The sequence below is a fragment of the Cupressus sempervirens genome, chromosome 7, assembly GCF_028749045.1.
Source record: "Cupressus sempervirens isolate cs-2001-9-10 chromosome 7, ASM2874904v1, whole genome shotgun sequence".
NCBI classification, from domain to species: Eukaryota; Viridiplantae; Streptophyta; class Pinopsida; order Cupressales; family Cupressaceae; genus Cupressus; species Cupressus sempervirens.
Window position 1 is genome coordinate 175,601,802 of NC_143124.1, and position 5,178 is coordinate 175,606,979.

The following is a 5,178-nucleotide window of genomic DNA, read 5'->3' on the forward strand; positions in this document are numbered from 1 at the left end:
TTTGCAAACAAATGCCAATTTGGCAAATGTGAGTATTTATATTTTCCTATTCCCACCCAATTCCTGCAACCAAATGGGGCCTTAATAGTTATAGAAGTCTTCAAAATCTAAACTCCTTTGATATCCAAGCAATGAATCAACTTTGATTGAGCTGAAGAGTAAAAATATATAGGAATGGCAATCTAATGTGAATGATGACTTAGGATGAGATACTAACTAGTATGTCTAGGTAAATGCTTGCAAATGAAAATCCATCAAAATATCATACCATACACCTCAATGAAATATACTTCACAAGTGTATCTTACTAGAAACATGAAAAGAAATAATACATGATTCTTTACCTATTATTTTGTACATTTCTCTTGAGTTTATACTATATCATGTCTTTATTATTACTTGATAGACCTTAAATTTCAAGAATGGTGTTTTTCTCCCTATATGTTATATGTATTAAAATCATTTAATAGATACATCCAATTCATGTAAGAATTCATAGTCAATAAAAAATAGTTGTCACAATTATTACTTGTCTATGTCACCTTCTTCCTCTCTCACTCATGCTCCCTCTATCCCTATATCTCCTCCCCCTCATCTCCCCTCCCCATAGGCTTTATCCATTTTGCACTATCTCTACTACACATACATTCTCCATCTCTTTTGGTCCACACATTTCTCTACCCAAAAATGGTTAAGATGGTTTTTAATATCGAGTTGATTCCATATATGGTAACACTTAGTACTAAAAGCTTTGCAACAAATAAAATTATGTTTAAGATGATTTAATGCTATGTCTATCCTATATACAATGTTAAAAAGTCTATGACGAAGGTAAAGTGGTTCCAAAAGTTTTCAAATCTACTAAAGTCTTTTAGTGGTTTATTCACTAACCCCCTTCCTGAAGATTTTGTATAATCATCCTCAGCGGTAATGTTCAATGTATTGTTAGGTGCTACTAATGACAAGAAGAGTCGATAAAAGAAATTGCCTAGGTACCTTCTAATTACCATCACAACTCAACTTCGAATTAGGTAACTTTGATCACCATTAAAAATTACACATTAAAGACAAAATTAAGCTTAAGAAAAGCGAGTCAACTTTGACTATTTAACACTTCCCTCTTATGAATAGTGTGTAATGTTTAAGTCTCCCATAATTAAAACATAAAAGACCCTAATTGACATTACCTTAAAAAGGAGAAAGACGAGCCAAAAAGGGTTGGACTAGTTACAACAATAGGTTTAACGACATTAAATGCACAATAAAATTTCTAGATTACGTTGAAATTTCATTAATGAGTGCACCTACTGTAATGGGTCGAAAGATGCACCAAAATTAATGCGATCTCCTAAGGCATTATTCTGCAAATCCGTTGAGTGATAAATGGAGGATTCGAGTAGTCAAAGCTCAATGTGTGAAATGAAAAACAAAATGATTTCATTCAGTTTGAGGATTGCACCCAAGGCATAAACTCTAACTATCATTTCTGGTGGCCAAGATGACCTCATAATACATGTATCTCTCATTGCATGTGTTAGATAGGCTGGCATTCGTCCACTTCATTCCCTCAACAAGTAAATCAAAGAAAAAGACTTCTATACCCGAAGAATTCACTAAAGCGGTGATTCGGGCGACATAAACCAACAAGAATATAATCATCGATGTGAAATCTTCTGATAAGGTTTGACAAAAATGCAAATTGTAATGCATTAAAATTGACGATACAACCATGAATGCAATGAATTCAATTAGACACTTGAAAAGAGAATATCATATTGAGATCTTTAGTCGTAAATTCACAGCAAACCAAAATTTCCCAGAAAAAGATTACATATTTTTCGGAGTAGAGGATAGCATCATTTGTTGAGGTGAATGAATGTACTGAGCCGAGGGGGATTTTAATGGTCTTATTGGTTTTCAGCTTATAACTTTGCTTTTTGAGAATATATAGCATGTGATACTAAGTTGTTCTTTTTGTTCTACAATAAATAAAATTTATTAATTATTTTAATGCCTTAGTGTAAGGGTAATATTGAAATGTTTAAATTAATTTAGGGTTCGTTTGGTTTCTGAAGATGATAGGAATTGGCTTTTTCAAAATCTGGATTTGAAAATTTTTACGTTTGTTTCAAAATTGGCAAAATGGAATTAGCATACCAGACTTCCAATTTTGCCTCAAAACCAGGGTTTCCAACTTCCTACTAGCAAGTAGGAATTGAAAATCAAACCCTGGTTATGTTTTTTAAGGAGTGTAAAAACAATAGATTTGACTACTTTTTGAAATTTGCCTTCAACTCTAAGCTTACGCATAAAAATGTGTCTTCACACGCAGCTTCCGAGTGAAACAAATGGTTTAAGTAAAATCTCAAAAATCGGAATGAAGATTTGCAAAACCTTGATTTGTCTAAACCAATGTTTGTAGAAATCGAGGTTTTTTAAATTCCATGAACCAAACGAATCTGGGAAATAGATTGTTCAATTTGAGGGATAAGTAATTAATTGGGTAATACATCATTATAAGGCACACATTTTTGGAGTGATTAAATGTTGTTATATAGATGAGTAAATGAATTGGTTGGACATTAATAGTATAAAGTCTGGATTTTAATATGGCCAAATGTAGTATTTTTTTCTTAATGGACATTTTTCAAAAGGAAATTCTAAATACCACATGAGTTTTTTTAGAGAGTTTTTAATTTAAATATGTAATGGAATAATAAAAAGGTTAGCAACATTATTTTAGATGGCAAATAATTGTGGTGAATAAAAGAAAAGAAAATTAAATTACATAAGGTAAAAGTGATAGCTAATAATTACAATGATTTAGTACTAATATGGAAGGATTATGCTAATGAATAATAAGATTAAAGACATAGGTAATCAAATAAAAAAAAATATAAAAAAATATATAAGAAGCTAATTGCATTTTTAATAATTAAATAATTTTACAATGGATTGTTACAAAAGAGCAAAAATTAGTTGTTGATTTAATCTAGTACTATTTAAAAGTTGATTAAAATACTTCTTCAATAAATATTCTGAATAGTAGTTATATTATTACGTTACAAAGGGAACATACTAAATGTTAATTAAGTTAGTGGAATTGGGAATTAAATTAAGATACCAGAGAAAAACATAAGTTTAGTAGTAAATATATTTAACTCAGTACGTCAGTTAATATTATCATTAAAATAAATGAGATAGTAATAGCATTAGTCTAAGGAAAATTATTAATGTTTAGGAAGTTGACTGAGTCAATCGTGGTGGCGGGACTATCACACGATTGACTTCAGCCATGATGCTCCTCGTGTACTCTCATAACACCATTTACTTGTAATCATATTCCAATCTTTGTTGCATTTAGCTATTAGGCTTAGTAACTTAGTAGATCAAAAATAAAATTTGGAGTGTTTTTGCTCAATTTTGGGCATGACAAAAGTACAAATTTCTATCACTATGAGATTTCCATAAGATGTTTCAAAATCTTCTCCAAGATAGGACTAAAAGAGTATGCTGGAGTTGATGAAAGACCAACCCCACAACTCCCTAGAATCACCTGCATGCAAACACCTGTCACAGAAAGAGAGAAGCAAAAGCTATGGAGGCTGGAATTCCCAGATCCATAGATGAGACATTCTTGATGAGCAAAAAGATAAATTGCTATAATCAAAAGTGAATTAATATTTACAATGAGAGATTGTCCTTATAAAGGAGATCGAAACCCTAAAAAGGTATAACCTAGGTTGCATCATAATAATTAATAAAAGAATTTATTATTAGATGCCTAAAGTTTAGCTTAAGAAAACTAGAGTTAATTAAGAAATGTCTAATTACTTTAACACCCCCCCCCCAAGATAAACTTAGGGAGTAGCTAAAAACCTAGAAACTACTACTGAAAGTAAATTTGGGTCTTGACAAACAAGACCTGATGAGGTACCCAAGCACAACCAAATCTCTATGAAATGGAAAAATAGAGAAAACCACATGGGAAAAACCCTACTCCAAAAAGAGATAGAAATAATGCTAAAAAGAACTAGTGAAGGACTGAAGAAGCCTCCAAACTAGGAAATGTCCCAGAAGATAAGAACAAAAGATGATCATGAAGAACACCACTGAAGCATGTAGAAGTTGCAAAACTTTATCAAAAGTAACTAATGATCTAAAGAACCTCCACTGAAATAGAACCTAACCAAGTAGAGAAGACTATAACATGCATCGAATCAGGAGGCACGCAAAGGCAAATAACTGGACTTGAAGATACAGATGACATGAAATACCAAATCTTGAAGAGTTCATCAATCAAACATGGAACGCTGCAACCAAAGTAGGAACGAAAAGAAGAGTGTATATATGGTAAATGATCCATCTCACTAAAATGCGTAGGCACCCAGCCACTGCATCCACCTAGTACATAGGAACAAAAATTGAATACATAGCTCACTCCATCAAACCAAGGAAGCATGAGAAACAACAGAAGAACCCCCCCTAATGCAGACAAGGGTGAGGTGACAGGCAACTGGAAAAGTGGGCCAAAAGAATTGTGTGTCAAGGAACCATAATCAAGATGCACAAAAGAGTACATATGTTAACAAGCAAATAAAAACTAATTTGCAAACTATGGAGACAAGTAAGATAACATATTTTGGATTTCTAACGTTGCTAACATGCTTAAATGAGTTTTAAGTTATTGACAACAAGAAGGAAGAGGAAAGCTTTTATTTTGATCGATATGAAGGCCATGAGGTCTTCGGATCCTATCCATTATCACTATTTACGAATTGTGATTTACCCTATGTCGCTCCGCTAATTGCTAAAAAGTAAAAGACAGACTCACAAAGTTAATATTTGACCAAATTTTATTTAAAGATTAAAAGACTTCTATGTAAAATGGGGTATGCCCCTTTAAATTTGTAAAAGTGTATAGGACAAAAGTCCCGGGCAAGACTAGAGGTTTTCTTCTTCGATCTTTCCTACCAGTGCCCGTTTGAACGTGGATAGTATTTTGTAACTTTTCTCTTTATATATATATATATATATATCAAATGCCTTCAACCTTTTAGCAATATAAAATAACAACAAAACATATTAATAGAAAAAAAAATTTACACAGTTTAAGCATAGATGTCATTGCATTCCTAGTTAAAAGAATAATAAACTATTCTACATGTGATCACATGC